This window comes from Pararge aegeria, chromosome 15, assembly GCF_905163445.1.
Source record: "Pararge aegeria chromosome 15, ilParAegt1.1, whole genome shotgun sequence".
NCBI lineage: Eukaryota > Metazoa > Arthropoda > Insecta > Lepidoptera > Nymphalidae > Pararge > Pararge aegeria.
The window spans coordinates 6,302,647-6,322,373 of record NC_053194.1 but is presented as its reverse complement, the minus strand read 5'-3'; the positions used below and the strand labels follow the sequence as shown (position 1 = coordinate 6,322,373).

General features: G+C 33.8%; 2 non-coding genes across 2 annotated transcripts; both read left to right on the top strand.

Moving 5' to 3' along the window:
- The first annotated feature begins 12,467 nt into the window (after nucleotides 1-12,467).
- Trnam-cau lies at nucleotides 12,468-12,540 on the top strand. Its single transcript has one exon. It is a non-coding gene; the product is annotated as a tRNA-Met (tRNA).
- A 6,766-nt stretch (nucleotides 12,541-19,306) lies between these two features.
- Trnaf-gaa lies at nucleotides 19,307-19,379 on the top strand. The gene has a single exon. It is a non-coding gene; the product is annotated as a tRNA-Phe (tRNA).
- The last annotated feature ends 348 nt before the right edge of the window (nucleotides 19,380-19,727 follow it).

The following is a 19,727-nucleotide window of genomic DNA, read 5'->3' as shown; positions in this document are numbered from 1 at the left end:
TGTTTATATGTATATTATAAGTATTTATTAGTTATTCATAAAAATATTCATCAGTCACCTTAGTACCCATAACAAAAGCTACGCTTACTTTGGGGCTAGATGGCGATGTGTGTATTGTCGTAGTATATTTATTACTTATATTTATGTGGTAATAATCGTTAAAGTCGCCAGTCTTAGAAGCGTGGTGGGTCAAAGCTCTTAAATTTTTCAATACTATGTAAGAAGAGGCCCTTAATCGGGATGAGTGCTAGGTATAGGTATATTAAACTAGACTGTTGTAGTTTACATATATGTCGCATATCACGTTGTTTCATTAATGTATAAATGTAATAATAGTATAGAGGTCAGTGTTAGTGGTCCAATGCAAATAAAAAAAGTGAGTCTGTGGCACTTTTTGTACTGTCATAACGCGTCACATGATGTCTTTTAAAATCTAGATTAATGACAGAAAAGGATTAGCTTTTTAAATTAAAAAAAATATATATAAAAGATGTCGTCAGTCTTAGGTCACCCAAAAGCTGTGAAGCATCAATTTAAAATTGTTCACTCAAAATTTTATTTTAGTCCTCGATAATCTTTTCGAATCTTTTTGAAATATATAACTGCATTTGGCGCAAAATGTTAAAAATATGCATTGAATTAAGAGCATTAGGACCTTCTTTCTTTTCTCGTAGTCGGTTAAAAATAGGGAGAGTTTAACAAGAAAGTCCTCAAGGAATCTGACCTAAGAAAATTAAATAATACACCGGCAAAAAGTATAACTTATTGCGTCAAATAATTTGGAGGGCGGTAAAAATGTGAGGGGATTTAAATTTAATTTTCGAACTGAAACGACGTGAAATATCCCTCGTGGCGGTGTTCCAAGTTCAAATGTCGAAGAAAAAAAATTAAAATTGGAACGTTAAATGCGTTTTACGGAGTTCATACTTCCATGGGAATTAAAAACATAATACTCACTTTTAATGAAAACTTTTAGCGCTTTATTTATATTTTCAGAAAATATACCTTATTACACAATTCCAATAATTGACTTTAGAATAATAATATTGAATGAAATATTTCAGACTCAGTAAAAACTGGTACCTACCGTACCTAAACGAGAAACTAGGTAATTATGTTATATAAGTATACATTTTCGAAACATGCTTGCATGTTCGCATATTTGTATGTTTTATTTTCCTTTGTAGCTTGGCATCTTTAGGACCGAATTAGAAAAAAGCCATTAGATCTTTCTTAGCTTTCCAGGTGTCAAAATCATGACAAAACATCGTAGTGGATTTCGATATACCTAAAATACGAAAAAAAAAAAAATATGTAGCTAGGTATTTCATAAGACTCCGTTGTGATTTAAAAAGTACCTCTATTAGGTCTACTTTTTCCAACATTGCTCGGCTTGAGTAAAGGCGGACAAAATAGTTATAAGTATAAAGTATATGAAGTCTGTACCTCTGTTTGTGTAATGTAAAACTATGAATGAATGAATGAATACACTTTTATTGTACACCAAAGAAAAAAAGTAGTTACAGAGATGTACGAGTAAATACAGAGCAAGAGAGTACAATTTGGTGGAACTATTGTCTATTACACTTTGAATTTGTTTTAACTTTTAATGGGAGAGTGTCTTATTAATTGGGCATCAGTTAAGTATTTAAAATATTTAAGGTTATGCGTATTTTGTATATCAATGTGTAAGATAAACAAAACATTAAAAGGTTTCCCCCGACGGTCGAGGCGACTTGTACTTGGTAATTAACAGGGTCTCCCCGAGGATAGGCCGGGTCCAGCTAACGTAATATATTATATTCCAGATGACACTCCATACTGAGGGTCGCTGTTTTGAAGGATCGTAATCACAACTCCGAATGTTTAGATGCCGACGGGAACATCGCTCAAAATGTTTCTGTTAAAGTTCGAATATGCCTTTTATATTTAGAAATTTTGGGCATAATATTATAATATGAGGATATTTTGTTTTTTTCTTTAATTTTATAATATAATTTTTCATTAATTTTTGAGTTCGGATCTAGGTTCAATCCGCGTTTCGGGCCAAGAAATTAGGTATTTCTGTAAATAATTTCGAAAGGAACAGTTGTCCACCACCACCTTATTAATAAAAGTGGCATAACGTCGGAACAATTGTCTTATTTTACGTTCTGGAATTTCACGGTGCTATCAGTTGAAGTACCTATTATACTTCAATATTCGCAGAGGATCACTATAGTAGGTACACTATATTGATACTCTGCGAATATCATGTCTTTTATAATGTTTAATGTCATCTTTCATTTATTTGTCTTAAAGTTATCCATAAACTATGTAGTTATATCTAGCTAGTGCAAGAGGCCTTGCCGTACTAACAAGATTCAAAATATATAAACAATAAAAAACAAAAACTCCTACTACATAATATGTTATAAATAATAACTATTACAACGTTATGCCACGCCCAGGAGAGCACGACGAGCAGTCGTTTTGTTAGTCGTTACCGATTGTTACTATCAGTACCTATATGAGATGTGATAATAATCTTTAAAGACCAGCAACTCGCATTGGAGCGGCGTGGTGGGACACAGCTCTAATTACCTTTCTCTTATAAGACGCTAGTAAGCTAAAGATAACGAATCAATATACTTTGATAAAAATATAAAAGTCAAAAATAATGGCCAGTCACAGCGCAGCTAATATTAAATTATTTTCACTCCTATATATTTATGCTACTAATATATGTAATTCTATGCTAATATTATTCTTGGATAGCATTGCGTGATCATTTAGGTTTTACATTTATTATTTTATAATATTACTGTAGTCACATTTTACTTTAATATTAATAACCTAATTGCAAAATGTTATTTAAAGAGACTGACCGGATTGCAGTAAGAACTTCTTGAGCATTTAAAAAAAACCTGTGATTTCATAATAGGTATTTTTAGTGTCATCCTTTGTCGTTAGGCACACTGGAATCATTCTAATATGTCGAGGTCATAATGTATTGGAGTTGTTAGGAACAGATCATGTGACGCATGTGAACTTCTCCCTACCGGTGCCTAATGCCTTCCACATTACCCTGCACAAAAAGACGTTCTATAGAGTCGTTTTATTCTAACACAAATTCCTACGTAAAAATCCTTGTTGCAATCTCACTAAGGCGTGTATCATACCTACACTTGATTATAAGAGAAATGTATATTGCTGCTACAATCTGTAGGTAATTTAATTTTCATAGTTTACGGCGCGCAAAGTTTTTACGATGAGCGATACTTCTTTAAGTCCGTCGTGGAAAGTACAGTCGGTCACCAAACTTTATTTTATTATTTGGTTTCACGAAAAGTTAAATTTTTGCGCATACGTACTTTCTATTACCCATATTTTAGGTGTTATGAAGTAAGTTAATCCGTAAAAAAAAAAGTTATAAAATAATTTTACTTTTCCAATTATCTATTTTAACATGACAGATGCAATTCGTGCTTGTTGCGCAGATTTTTCGTAGCTTAGAATAATCCTTGCATATTACCTACTCTACCTACTATAACTATAAAAAATCAACAACATCTTCGGTCTTTACAGCGGCTATAAAAAGATTGCTTACTTAGATTACGCCTTGCTAAGTTCTCTCCTTATTATGAGCAATTCCAGTCACAATAGTTTTAACATTCCGAAGATTGGCCCGCGGAAACAGACACTGACAAAAAATATTTTTTTTGCCATTTCGCGCTTAATTTAATTAATTAGGCTTAATAAATTTAATTAAATAGTATTTAGTAGTACCAATTATTAAAATTAACTTTAAAAACAACTTATCTCTAAAGAGGTCCACAAGTAGGAACAACTTATGTCTAACGATATTTCGGTTGTTACTATCTAACTGGCCAGCGATGAATTCTATCTGCGACTGGATTAAATAGATTGTGTTTTACTGGTCATATTTTGGGGTTACAGGTTTGCCGGAGTTATTTTTATGTCTAAAAATTACGGTTAGGAGATTTAAGTAGTGGACTGTACATAGTAGAGGGCGATTAATTCTTTAATGTTGGATGAGGCGTAAAGTCTTTTGTAACGTCGTTGTAGGAGGATGGAGTGTTGCAGGGGGATACGGTTACAGCCTCCGGTGATACTTTGCCAAATTATGAAATTATGGCTCAGACACAATCGCTGAAAAGTACCTATCGTTCATCCATCCGAGATCACTTTTTTAATTTCCTATATAACAAAAAATATAAAAATATACTACTACAATACACACATCGCCACCTAGCCCCAAAGTAAGCGTAGCTTGTGTTATGGGTACTAAGATGACTGATGAATATTTTTATGAATAACATACATAAATACTTAGAATATACATATAAACACCCAGACACTGAAAAACATTCATGTTCATCACACAAACATTTTCCAGTTGTGGGAATCGAACCCACGGCATTGGACTCAGATAGCAGGGTCGCTGCCCGCTGCGCCAATCGGCCGTCAAATACCTAGTTCTAGTTTACTTTATTATAGGTCAAAATTTGAGCGAACGGGATACCTAATGTTATATGACTTTAGTTGAAAGTTGGCCCACAATTTGCTAGCTTGCATTACTGATGGTTCTCGTAGATAACTGGCTTCGGATGGTGGGGATGAAAGTTTCTACGGTTTCTGTTGTTTGGTAGTTTTTTCGATACTCATCAAAAAAACTTCTTTATTTTACAAGTAAAGAATTTTTTGCTTGTAATTTGTTACATTTTGCTCGGCTGATTAAACTTAAAAATCTTCTGGTATTTTCTTTTTTAATCAAAAGCCTATATTTTTCTTTTGTTACGGAAGACATTGTTGCAAGCCTTAGTCCGTATAGTTTACAGGTTTTCGACAAAACGTTTTACGAAAAAATTGATGTAATTCGTAAACCTTACGGTTTACAAAGGATTGCTGTGTAGCCGGAGCATCCTCAGGATATGTTGTCTTTGCAATTAATAATTGTTAAGTCAACATCCCCTGAGGACGGAGATACGCACGTTTCACTCCGAAACCGGAGTGAAACGTGCATATTAGAGAGTACATTGCCGAAGATCTGTTTGGTGTGGAATATAAGGATTGAAAAAATTATAAATTACACCACACAGATTCTCCTGCTTTTCGCGGAGCATAGCAAATTAAGCTTAATTTTCATAATATATCATGGATTTCCGCAAAGTAACGCCTGCTTCTATCTAATATAAAATATTATGAGCTATATGACGATAAATACTGTAGGTGGTCTGGTCTGAGAGGAGACCCGTCCCTTATAGTTGGCCGGTAATGATGATGATGGTGATCATGTGACTTTAGGTCCAGAATATAACTTAGTACATAAGTGAGTCCTTTTGTTTATTCCAAAAGTGTAAGTGTATGTGCCTCAAATTTTCTCACGTGGCATCCGTAAAATCTAAGCAAATCATACGATTTACGGAGTAACGGGTAGCGGTGTAAAACAAGTAGAAAAACAAAGCTAAAATACCCTTTTGGTAGTTTAAAAAAAAAACGTATCTGTATTTGTACGGATAAACAAAATATTTCATTGCTAAATCTTTTTTATTTAAACGAGCAATTGTTGTTTAGTGAGCAAGTGTTGATTTATCGCCCCCGAAACCCCCTGTATACTAAATTTCATGAAAATCGTTGGAGCCGATTCCAATCCATTAGGCGATAAATCGATCTAGCTAGGATTCATTTTTAGAAAATGTCATTTTGTTTGTGTTTTCCGGTAACAACTTTTTTTTTTTTAACCGGCACGGGTCAGCTAGTAACTTTATTACATAGCCTCATAGGTGAATAAGTTCTAAATCTTCACCGGACACTTTTAGAAGCGCTACTTCACCCCTATTGCTTATACTGTAATACGAATTTCGTGATAGAGTCAGCAAAAACATTACGCTTCCTATTTATTACATAATTGTTAAAAAAAATAATTAAGTTGAACACACTAACAGATTATACAAGAGCAAAAACAGAAGGAAATCTCACATAGGAGTCTAATAAATTATAACTAAGATTTTATGAATTAAGGTAAGTATGTACGAGTATATAAATTATAAAGTGTTATTATGAGCAAATATATCTACCTCATTAGTTTTCTTGCGATTTAAGAACGGTGAAAAAGAATGTTATGTTAATTAGAATGTATAAACTTATATTAATATCGAATGAATATTACACAGTAACATATACCTAGACAGATAAGTAGGTCCATTTTTAGCAGTAACTACCAATATAATTTATCGTTTCGGATATCCAGAGCTATTTCGAATTATTTGTGTCCTTTAAAATACTATTTTAGTAGTAGTACAGTTTTTTGAGAAAGAGCTTGTCCGGGGAAGTTTATACGACTATTTCTTATTTGACTTTCTTATTCCTGCCGCTAGGCTACAATACTTTTAATGCTCTTTCACTATTCAGGCTGTTAAGCTTTGGAATGCCTTGCCTCTTAAAAACCAAGAGGCACAGTCAATTATTTTAAAAACTTGTTAAAGATTATTTTTAGTCTGAATCTTCGTGCTTATTCCTTTCTGTTTCGTTTGGGGTTGGACAATATTGTATATATTTATGTTATATTAATATTAATATTCATAATATTCATTATATAAATTATCAGTCTCTATGTATAGTATTGTAAGTTTATTATATATATATATATATATAAGGTCCCAAGAAATGAATAGTAAGTAGTCTCAAAAAAGATATTCAATCATGGCTTGTGAAAGATTATACTGTCTCTACACTGCCCGCTCATCCGAGACGTAACTAGTGTTTTTCACACAAGTTTTATGTGCTATTATTTGTTACGAGATATAAAAGTAATCCGGTCTGGTTTATGATGCCGGACCGGCTCATCCGGAGGATATAAACCGGTGCAACTGGCAACCCCTTTATGTTGTGTCCAGTAGTAAAATCTCCGCTTATGTATTGTTTATTTACAGCAACACTTTGTGATTTATTTTATGCGAAGAGTCATATAAGGTATTATGTTATCGTGGTGCAGGTTTACTTTCAGCAATCTGTTTCGTTTTTTTTTTATAGAGAAATTGTTGTGTTTGATATTAAGCTTTCTAGGCTTTTTGGTGTGTAGCTTTTAGGAAGTGGGATCTGTCGTCTTACAGAAAGTTTTTATGTACACTAACGTCATATCCATGCCGTTAGTCTACATAAAATTCTGTAATTTCATGTGGAGGACCAGAACGACGAAACATGATATTTTGACATACTTATATGATGAAAGTTTTCCTTTTACGTACAAAGTTAAGTTGTTGTTGGTTAAATTGGTTTTTTTTACTGAGGTCGCTGACAAGACATCATGAGTAAACCTAAGCAACTTAGCAAAGCTTAATGTAAAAAGCAGTGGCGTGCATAGAGGGTAAGCACGGGTTATAAAAAACTTAAGGACATGCTTTGTAAGATTTATAAAAAGCCTACTCTCAAGTATTTATATGATTTCGGAGATTTTCTTCATTTTCTATCATCTGCATACCTACCCTGTGCATAGTTCTACTACGCCACTGAGTAAAAGGTAGACTGACCAGGGTATACATAAAGCAGGTACGTGGCATAAAATGGAAAAATTCCCCTCCAATACGAATGATATAAAATAATTTGGGTATGCTTTGGTGCATGTTTGAAGTGCACGCCACTGAGTACAGCTTGACGTAGCAAGGAACTGCTCATAAGAAGTGTTTATTTATGCACAAGTAGGTACCGACATGAAAACACTTCGTCGATTGGAACGAATTAATGTTCTAGACCATTTTTTCGATTCTAAATAATGCACTTACTTGAAAGTTAATATTCTAAGTAGTTAAGAAAATAGAAATCGCATTACAAATAATTAATATATTTTGATAAATTCAGGTAGCATAAATAACTTTAGGACAAACTAAAGTCTATGGACGTAAGACATCCCAACACCCTCGGTTTAGAGGTATAACCGACACACTCCTTTCGCATATAGTCACGGCAATCTAAAACCCATTTTCCATCATAAATAAAACAGGTCTCGAGCGCCCCATACCTTTCAATTTCTACATAGTACAAACAATATTCCCGGGCCAATACTAAACAACTGTCATTTTATTTTATCACCAGGCTTTCGCGTAAACTCTCCCGCTAGTGATAAATTTTAATGTTACACACGAAATATTGTCGCGTGGTAAAGGTAAAGGTGCAATGGAATTCTTTATGTTAAGATTCTACGACTCAACTTAAAATGTACGGTGTTAAATTGAAAGTGTGGGTGTTACTTTCGGGGACTGTGAATAAGAATCAGACCGTTGATACCTACTCTTCTTGATAATGTCTAGATAGATTCTTCCCAACTACAGTGCTTTTGTTGTTTGTAAATTGTAGAGCTTATAGTCGGAGTGTCAATATGCAATACAGTCAGAGAGTAAACACTTGTTATTAACTCTTCAAATTAGCTATTAAAATTCAAGTAGATTTGGCGCAAATTTTATTCAATAATAAAAATAACAATTTTAATTTCAGGCAATGCCCTTTATTATTGTTAACATAGAACCAATTAATTTTTAAAAGAAAAAAATATAAACTCACACGGAAATAATTAAAAATCAAAATGCAATAAATTAAATTTAAATTAAATTTTTTTTTAAACATTTAAATTTTAAAATCACAATTAGGTATATATATTTATACAAAAACTCAAATTTTTTTGCTCCGGGTGGTTTCCAACCCAACCAGGCTTCTAATGTATGATAAACTACATATTAGGTAGTGAGCTTCTTTCTCTACAGCGTGCAAACTTAGATAAGAGCCAATATATTGCATCGGAACGCCGTTTCTTTTCTATGTCTTTCACATGACATGTCTTTTCTGTCACAAATTCACGATACTTTCGTAATTGTTGTGTTAGATATGAAGAAGAGTAGAGTCACTACAAACAGACTGACTTAAAGTTACAAAAGTGGCTACAAACTTGGCCTACTTGAAATAAAAGAATTTTTCATTTTTGAATTTTCTTTGAAGCCATTAATTGCCCAATGCTTAACACAATTATTACGAGTGACAAAAGGGTAGAGAGCTTATGATCTATATGTCCTTCTCAAATATGGGGCTTATCACCTACCATGTAAGTAGTGTTGCCCAAATGCAAGAACAAGACGAGACTTAGCCAGTCTTGGTCTTGGTCTTGCGCCAATACACCTGGTCTTGGTCTTGGTCTTGGTCTTGCGCTCCCAGTCTTGGTCTTGGTCTTGGTCTTGCAGCAAGAGTCTTGCAAGTCTTGCAATTACCTATTAGTCTATTACTATTTATTAAAGTTTACTTTAAATCTTAGAAAAACGTATTAGAATTGGAACATTGTGAGCTTGAATTAACATAGCCATAGTAAAGATCAAGCAGATTAATAAATAACTGAAGATTTGATAAGAAATTCGAAAAATCAACTGACCTATATGTCGTTTTCCATGGAAGTAACTGTTTCTTAATAAACATTTATGATTTATAAGCTTACATTTGCTAAAACATGTAAAAAAACAAATTAATTACAATAACTTGACTGTATTTTAAAGAACAATACTTATCTGTCTAGAAAGAGATTGAACCCTCAACTTATAAGAAATTTAATAAAAGAGTTTTACGATTTATCATTTATTTGAATAAAAAATAAAATACAACACAAATCAACAGCTTTATCATTAGGTTATGATACTTTATATCAATTCTTTTGACCAAGAATTAATACAAAGTAACCATCTGGCTGACTCATCACTTAACCTATTTCTATGTTTTCTAATTACTAATGATGCTTTAGAAAATAACCTCTCAGCAGGTACTGAAGTTGCAGGTATTGAGAGAAAATCACGGGCCATTTTCGATAAAATCGGATACTCTGTCTCATGCGTCCTCCACCAATCTAAAATCACCAATCTGAAACTTATTTATTCTTTGGAACACCTGTAGGTACTCTTAAAATTCGAAATTATTTTGCATGAATAGTGTCAAATGTTATGATTTCGGCGCGGCGGCAACGATTGTTTTAGATTTCAAAAGAAGCCGCCGGCGCGTGTATCATAACCATGTACTTCCGAAAAGCGGAAAATTTCTTTGAGAAGTAAGTACAAAACCTTTGATGCCGCATTATCAAAGTGCCGATGGTTAAAACATAACTATGCATGCACTCAGTTTGATTTTAATAGATATTTTTTTATTCGCTATGTTTATGGTATTAGTCGTAATGCGCATAGGTCCAGTTTTTCATATTCTTTGATATAGTTTTTTGCGTCTCATAGAATTCCTAAGCGTACCTACCTACCTATACACCGAACTGTTACACCTAACTACTCCGTGAAATAGCGCTAAGTCCTAGCTGCAAGACGCAAGAGTCTTGCAGGCTATGTCTTGTTCTTGCTCAAGTCTTGCACGGTCAGTCTTGGTCTTGGTCTTGCTAAAAATACGCGGTCTTGTTCTTGGTCTTGGTCTTGCAAAAACGCAAGAACAAGACCAAGACTGCAAGACCAAGACTGAATTTGGGCAACACTACATGTAAGTTACTATAACTTTGAATTTTTTTGACCAAACCTTCGAATATAAAGACGAAAAATAAGTATTTTTATAGATAACATCAGGATAAAAAAATATTAAAATGAGTACATTTTTAATACAAAGCTCAAAGCCTTTGGGATGCCATAAAATTATGCATGCCGCGATTCCGTCGTCGTGCAAGCTTAACCCATTGTAAAAGTGTCTTTTAACAAACTCTTACAACTTTTAAACTCCGCCTGTTTCAAATCTCGAATCGGTCTCAGGGGAATCCTGTAAAAAATTAACGTACAAAAAGTCGAAAAATAAAGTTCGCAATGTCCCCCTTCGCAAGTAAACATTTTAGCCGCTTGGAACTAAAGAATTTAAATTAAAAATGTTGTAAAAGCGGGCCTTTCTACTTATTCAGAAATTTCGTTTCCCTTATGGTTTCGACCCTTTTAATAGAAAAATACAACAAATAGGTAGGTAGCAGAAGTAATTTAAGATAACAATATTAATAACAAAAATAAAATAAGACAAATAGAAATAATTTACTATTATAATTATTGAGAATCCAAAACTTAGTAAATTGAATATTTTATCTGTGCATAAAATAAAAAGATTTTACCCGTTAGACCTTTTTTAAACGGAATCGAAGCCGAGGATAGACATATTCGAGGATAAAATGAGTTTCATGACCAAGCAACATGCTTGCATGCTTTTCACTTCTATTGCTAGAAAATTATAATAGATTGAATGAAGCACTCATATGTAATATGTAATAGTTTTAAAAGTAATCAGTCACTTTAAACGTATCTAGTTGCTACCACAAACAGATTATCAATATACAGTAACCTACATAGAGGATACCAACACTACGTTATTAAATAATCGAATCATAACATTTATAAGAAGGTTTACGAATTACTATAGAATTTCAAAAAGTATCATTACTAGATATTTTATTCAGAATAAGAACTGTGTCTCATCTTTAGATTACACAGGTTTAGGTAGATAGAGAGCTGGTACAGTGAATGTACCATGATAACCCAGATACGACTCCAAGTGAGCTAAACATAAATAACCGAAACTCAATGTGCAGGCTGCAGCAGAGCCCGTCTAGTAGTACCTAAGTAAAGATACATAGAAGTTAAACTCAGTAATGCAAAAAAAGCTGCGCTTCAATTGACCTTAACAATACCTAAGAAATAAAAATACTGAGGCACCATAAAACGGTCTTCACAATTATGCAAGCAAAAGCAGCGGTTAATTCATGTTGAATTCATTAACTTTAAAAAGGTGCCGTAAAATAGGTGTCTTGATAATTTAATCCTTGCAGGATTGCCCAATTAGAATGTTCCCAACGACTTTTTAAATATTCACAACGGAGAAGGGTTAAAACAAGCCTAAAAACGAGGAAAATTTATCGCTCCTGCGAGAATTTATGGCAATATAATGACATTTTAGGTGTCGATTAGTGAAAGTTTGCTCAAAAAGTTTGGCAGGCGCTTAAGAAGATTTAACTTGTTTGCGGTTGGTGTGAACACAAAAATACTTTATATTTTAAATTGTACTGTAAAAAATTTAAATAAGAAACACGCTTTGCAATATTAAAGATAACTTTGCCGTTTCACACATCGGAATTTATTGAAATTTACAGGTAAAATTTACATTCTTTACATTTTTTTTATTTTTTTTTATAACCAAATTAATATACACTCCATGATGAAAAAAAATAGTAAGCAAATAATTTTTTTTTAAATAAGTAGCAAAAATTCTGACATGCCTACCAAGGACACTGAACAAGATTGTACGAAATACGAAATCAGAATAAAAGCAATCTGTGCCACTTCCGCGCTACATAATTTCGATCGGCCTTGCATCTAAGGTTGTAAATACAGTCTTCTTGTCTTGATATAACAGAAATTGGTTTCTTGAAGTGTATTAGTATGATTTTGTATTTTATTACACAATCTTAAGCCTCGGTAGCGCAGTAGGCAGCGCGTAAGTCTCATAATCTTAAGGTCGTGAGTTCGATCCTCACCCGGGGCATACGTTTTTGCCAAAAGTTTAGATTTTTTAACATTTTATTTTTATTTAGAAAAATATTAGATCAGGCCGATTGTATCTCTGCAGTGCTCAGTTCCTCACGTATTATTTTTTCAAATAGTTGATGTTAATGATAACAGCTTTTTCGTGCCATTTATTTTAATTGTTATTAACTTGGGGGTTTTTTGTGTATAATACATTTACGTATTATTGAAATATAAAATAATTGACACCAAATAATATTCAAACGAGTATTCGAACTATTTAAATTTTTACGCATTTCTCATTTTGCAATAGTAGCGACATCTTGCGTAAATTCAAATAGACTCTAAAGTGCCATCTAGTGACAAGTTATTAAAATATGTTGACATGGTTTTAACAAGGCTTTTTTATTTTAAAATAATTACATTACGTTAATAATTATATTATGAGTTTAAATATATAACTTATGATCTTCAATTTTAAAAAAAAGTCACCCTTGTAGCGACATCTTGCGTAAATTTTGTGAACTAATGTGAAGTTCCATCCAGTGGTAAGTAACTGAACAACGTTGTGATTTTAACCAGGCCCCGCTATCGTGCATAGTCTTAATACAAACTCTCTTTCAGTAGTTCATTGAAGTAGCGCTAGATGGCACTATACATTCGAATACTTTTTTTCTTGATTAGGCCAAAAATTTAAATTACCTGTAGAACATATAAACTTTAGTTAGACCAAAGAGTAAAGTAATAACTCTATACCTGAGTGCGTGGTTTTTCGTTGATCACTGCGTGGGGCACTGACTGATTGATTGATAACTAAATTCTATTAAATTCTGCCCACCAAAATTCTCTGAGGTTGGTGAGAACTACGGAGTTAAAATATATTATATTCCTTTTTTAAACGTTGAAACTTTTATTTTTACTATCAGACAGTAACATATTAAATCAATGTTTCTATCTATCTTGTAATGAGGCCCGCTTCAGCGGATGCACTTCGACCCTCCAGGATCTTTTGTGCTAAATCAATGTTTACTAGCTATTTATTTATTTACTCCTATTCCATTAGGAAGTGGAAGTAAAAGTCATAGTTATAAATGGGTACTTGAGGTGGAAGCGGTAATAACTCAGTGGTTAGGAATTCAGCTTAATTGCGACATTGCTTGCCAGATGCATGACACTGTTAAAAAAAACTACAACAACTGAACTATTGGTCAACAGTAAAGTAGCAGCAGAACAAAACGAATGCAAGACGGAGGTTGATAGGGTATTGTTTCGAATTCCGTCACGCGTCGTCCCGGCTAGGGTTAAGGCCACCGCTGCGACACATAAACCGGGAATTGTTGGGATACGGGTGCTTGGATTTATTAGGCTGCGAATTCCAGTAGACTATTCATATTAAAGTGATTGAATTGAATTGAATTTCAACCAGAATCCTTTTGTTGTAACAAATAGCTTTCGATTTGTTTAAAGCAATAATTTACGGACCAAGCAGATGGCCTACCTGATCGTAAGTGGAAAACTGTCGCCTGTAAAGATAGCAACACTTCACAGAGCATGTCAGCAACATGCCGTCCTGTGTCAATTTAAGACGTAGATGTTAATGTGCCTGTAATTAGACCAGCAGCACAGAACTAATAATGCCGCAGAAATATGCATGGCGATAGTACTTACCCGGACGAACTCTGTCTATTGCAATTAATTAAGATGATCTAATAAGATCTGTTGCTAGTATGGCCGGTACATTAAAGCTTAAAGCCATGCCCTAATCGGTTTTTACGGAGCATTTAACCGGAAAACCTTATCCTTCGGCACGTCTGGGTATGTTAAGGATAACCAGCCACGGCCAAAGCATTGGCTTTGACCATAGAACATAGTAAATACAGATATTATAAATTTTCAAACTGGCCCTGCCGGAAATCGAATCTGAGAAATCTCACTATTGGACTACACCGCTCACCATGCTCCATGGGGTCTCCAAAAACTTAACTAAAATCGTAACTACATAAGAACGTTCGAAACTCTTTTCATGAGAGTAATTTTGGTATCTCAAATGAGATAGAGAAAACCTACACCCTATTTAAAACATTTATTTAAAAAGGTTGGCAGGATTTATTTAAAAAGCTTATAAAAATATTAACCATAATGTACCATAATAAATCTACAACAATACAAGTCCAATCACTAAAACTTGCCCACTCTACAAGATAGATGACGAGTTATAGTGAATGGACTGTGGATAGATCTTCTTGTCTCTTCCCTAACCTAATATTATGTCAATTCAGAGTAACTGCATTTCAAACCAAGCACCGCAAAGTGTTATATCGCGCCATTAATAAAGTAGCTACCAACTTGACAATTGTTACAGTAATTTTTATGAATAACTAAACTTTTGATAACTATAAATTCATTGTGTATCAAGTAATTGTAGGGGGAAACTCTGCTCGATTATATGTCAAATGTAGTAAGTGAAAACTAGTATTATTCCAAGTCCTATGCCCACGTTCTCCAACAAGTCAGAAGTGGTACGATACAAAAGTCTTGGCAAAAATGGTTATTGTGCTATTAATCATACATACGGTGTCAGCAATGTGTCTGTTTTACCTATTTACGAGAAAGTCTATGTGACCATCTACAATAACGTCTGTGTGACCGCGTAATTGCAAGCCGTGTCATATTAGCTGCATCATATTTGCCATGCCACTTACCTGATAAAATATGTCTGTTTGTTATATGTAAAAAGAGCAAGTGTTGAGTTTATTGTCGGTTCTTCTCTGTACAATCAGCGTTCCGAATCGCTGGTAGATTCACAGCTTTAGCTTCTCAATTATAGGCAAAGGTAAATTAGCGGGGTCTCAAACTTTAGTCAGGATGGTCGACTGTTACAGTAATTTTATAAAATGGTTGAATAACTAAACTTTTGATAACTATAAATTCATTCTGTAGGTATCAAGTAATAGTACGGTGAAACTCTGCTTGATTATAGGCAAAGGTAAATTAGCGGGGTCGCAAACTTTAGTCAGGATGGTCGAATGTTACAGTAATTTTATAAAATGGTTGAATAACTAAACTTTTGATAACTATAAATTCATTCTGTATCAAGTAATAGTACGGTGAAACTCTGCTCGATTATAGGCAAAGGTAAATTAGCGGGGTCGCAAACTTTAGTCAGGATGGTCGAATGTTACAGTAATTTTATAAAATGGTTGAATAACTAAACTTTTGATAACTATAAATTCATTCTGTATCAAGTAATAGTACGGCGAAACTCTGCTCGATTATATGTCAAATGTAATAAGTGAAAACTAGTATTGTTCCAAGTCCTATCCCCACGTTCTCCAACAGAATATAAAATTTCAGTTGAATAAGAATAGTAAAATATTACTCTCTTAACTCTAATATTCCCAATACTACCAACTAACGTAAATGGTTCCTTTTTTCCCTTAGTGATGATGAAGATGGTAGCATCTTAGAAAAATTACAAGGCTTTCGTATGTCCGTGTTTCTTCAAAGTGTTTCGCCGACTTCTTCTAGATAAAATCTACATTCTGTACGAAAGGCTACTTATATTAGACAATAGTATTTAAGAGCTACCTCTATTATCTGTTTCTTTAGTTAGAAAGATTCATCATTTCACCCCTTGAAGGACAAAGGGTGTGTTATGAATAAATCAAAAACCTAATCGTTTTTTGACAGCCATAGACATTGAGGCGCTTTCATTAAAGAGAGGCTATATTTGGATCAAATATTATATTGAAGTAATATAAATACTCTTTCGGAATATCGACCCTATAAAATGCCATAAGCCTGCTAAATGCTACCATCAGGTAAAATTGAAATTCAAATTCAAATTCAAATTCATTTATTTCAAGTAGGCCTATTTTATAAGCACTTTTGAAACGTCAAGTATGTATAACTGTAGTGACTCTACCACCGGTTCGGAAAGCAGATTCTACCGAGAAGAGCCGGTAAGAAACTCAGTAGTTGCTCTTTTCCATCACTGCGAAAAAAGTAAAAAACAGTTTTAGGTTAGGTTACGTTACTTACCAATCTTGGGTTACGGAGAAATTCCCGTAACCCAGCCACCAGGCGACGAGTTCGAACACTGTGCGGCTTAGTCGGTAATAGTCCGACATAAGTATACTGCACCTCCCCGGCTGTGTTGGTATTATGAGGTTTCCTCAGTTAACGAAAAGAGTTTCTATACCAATTTATGATGTATCTTGATGAATTTTCTTCATCAAAATGAATTAAAAAAAAACGTGTGTGTTGTACGCGTTAGAAGTTGTACTTCTTTGGCGAAACAACATAAAAAAAAAATTCAAATTTTTTTTCTTTGGCCTTAATCTACGTTTGTAAAAACTACACTAAAAAAAGAAAAAGTTGTTTCATAAATTGTAAGTTTTATTGTAGCATAAATAAATTTGGAATACTAATACACTGGACTCTTTAAAGGATAACCAAGTTTCCCTCAACATTAAAATTTGAGATATTTGTAGAATCGAATCAATTAAATCACCGAAATGACTTTGAAAATTGAAAGTGTACACTGTCAAACCTTATAGCGGACTTCAGGGTGTCAATTTTGTGTAACTGAGTTCGCGCGCATCGTAAAAATTTACTCTCATAATTTTTCCCTAACGCGCCAAAAGAAGTATAACTTTAAAAAATAAAGAACGAGAGCTACGCCTTAACTGTGCATGGTGACGATGCACCCTTAAAATGGCCCAATTATACCCCTTTTAAAGGGCGCCGCCCTAAAACGCTATTAGTGGTAGATTTATACCAAGTCATTAGAGGCATTGATTAGTTACGGATGCCTTTCCGAGATATTTAACGCAGTCCGATTATGGGAGGCGACTGGTGGACCAGTAGTTAAAATTACTGTGCTTTGGTATTCTACTTATTTGTTAGTTCCTACTTAATATGGCAAAGCTTCGATACAGCTCGGTCTAATATTTACATTGAGTTTTATATAGAACAGAAATGTTATATAAATATTTCAACACGATCCAACGGGCAATTTTGGAGTTTTGCGAACAGACGACGAATAATTAAAACGTTATATGGGAGCAGATTCTGTTTTGTTTATAAAATATACCCATAAATTAAAACTCTATATATTTTGCATATTGTAGTTATTAAAAATCTTTCCATATTCAATCGCTTTTATAGATATCTAAAATAAATATCCGCCTTGGAAGATCTTCGACTTGGAAGGGCTGTGTGGCTTTTAAAGATAGTTAAATTAATTTAGCACAGTTTCCCAGAGTTTATTAATATCAATAAATTCAAGTCAAAATATTTAATAACTCACGTGTAATTTATATTTTACAGTTTTTGCACATAAATCGCTTATCTCTACCGAATCGACGTTGTAGGCAGAGTGATCCGTAACGTTTTAATGTGAGATCGCTGTTATTATTCACTCGTTTTCCCATCAAACGACGCCGCCAAAGATGAACTTTTTTTTAACAGAGAAAGTCGTGGAATAGGCATTGGCATCTTTAATTTTTTTTATCATCCTCCTCCTATAAATATCTTACTGTCTCCTCTGAGACATCCACTTCACGAAGTAATCCCCTGTTCCAAAAAGCTCTTTAAGTTTTTTTTGAGGTACGAGTATATTTGAAAGCCATTGATTGCCATAAGGAATTTATTATTGACCTTTTGTGCGGATTTCCAAATATTGCATTATAACGACTTCACGCCAATTCCTGTGAATACAAAGCACCTGCAAAATTTAAGCTATTAAGGTAGGGGAAATTCATTAATTCTCATCAAACAAACCATCCAAGAGCCATCAAAAAATTCCGTGATTTACGAAATTTTTTGATGCTCATCAAAATATTCCATCTCTATCCGCTCTATGCCTATCCCTGTCCAAAGAAAGCTCTTCCAAATTAAGTTATCAAGGTAGGTGAAATTCATTGTCTTTATGCTCTTGCCTTTTTGTGCCGATACGTGTTTAATACTCAATTAATGAAGCTACCTGAGTCCTGCGGCGGCTCTCGGCCCAAATTGAAGAGTCGCCAGTCACGGTGGCCTTTAGCCAAATTAAATTTTAACGTAGGCTGATAGGATAAAATTAAGAATTAAATTTATATTCGAAAATCTGACTTCTAAAAAGTTTTTGTAAACTAACTAAATTATTAATAAACTAACTACTTTTATTTGTGTGCAAATAAAGAGTATAAATAAATAAATAAATAAATTCAAAATACCCTAAATTGCCAAGTATCAAAACATTGTTTGTTTGAACAGGACCACTCAAAAAAAGAGTTTTTAGTGACATTTGCAGCCTATGGGTTATGTATGTGATTTTCTAAATGCCTTAACAAATAAGTATTAGATATTATTAGAAGCCATAGATCGTACCGCTTGACAACGGTTAAAATAGAGTTATGTTTTCTATTGTACAAAAAATGTTACTAAAATAAAATATTTCTGTCTTCATCTGTTAGGTTCAATTCATCATATCACAATACCGGCCTACTACAGGGCATAGGTCTCCTCCCACAGTGAGAAGGAGTTAAGGCCGTCCACCGCGCTGGTGCAGTGCGGATTGGTGGACTAACTCCTTTGAGAACATTACATGCAGGTTTCCTCACGATGTTTACCTCGTGATTTTAGAATTTTTTAAACGCACATAACTTAGAAAAGTTCGAGGTGCGTGCAGCGTGCTGGGATTCGAACTCGCCCCCCCAAAATGAAGTCCCACCAACTGAGCAATCATCGCTTATAGGTTTAATTAAAAGAGGCTTACTTTTAATTTTCCCATTGTTACCAACGCCGAAATAGCTCAGTTGGGAGAGCGTTAGACTGAAGATCTAAAGGTCCCCGGTTCAATCCCGGGTTTCGGCATGAGATTTAATTTGTAATTTTTTTATTACGTATAATAGAATTCTGAAATTTATTTAAAATAACTTGGCCAATCGACTCTACAAAAACTACTACTAAAGTTGGATATGAATGCCCTACTCCAGGCTGAACACACACACACACACAGGCTTATTATTTACAAGCTTTTGCCCGCGGCTTCGCTCACCTTAAGTTCAATTTTTGATTTGGTAAATTTTAACTACAAAGGTTTAAAATAAAGTCTTGCTCCTAATAGAAAAATATGAACGTAAATTACTTTAAAATCAGAAACTTTCAAATTTAATTTGATGGAATTTTTAAAATTTGTGAAACAAGTATTTCTTTATTTTT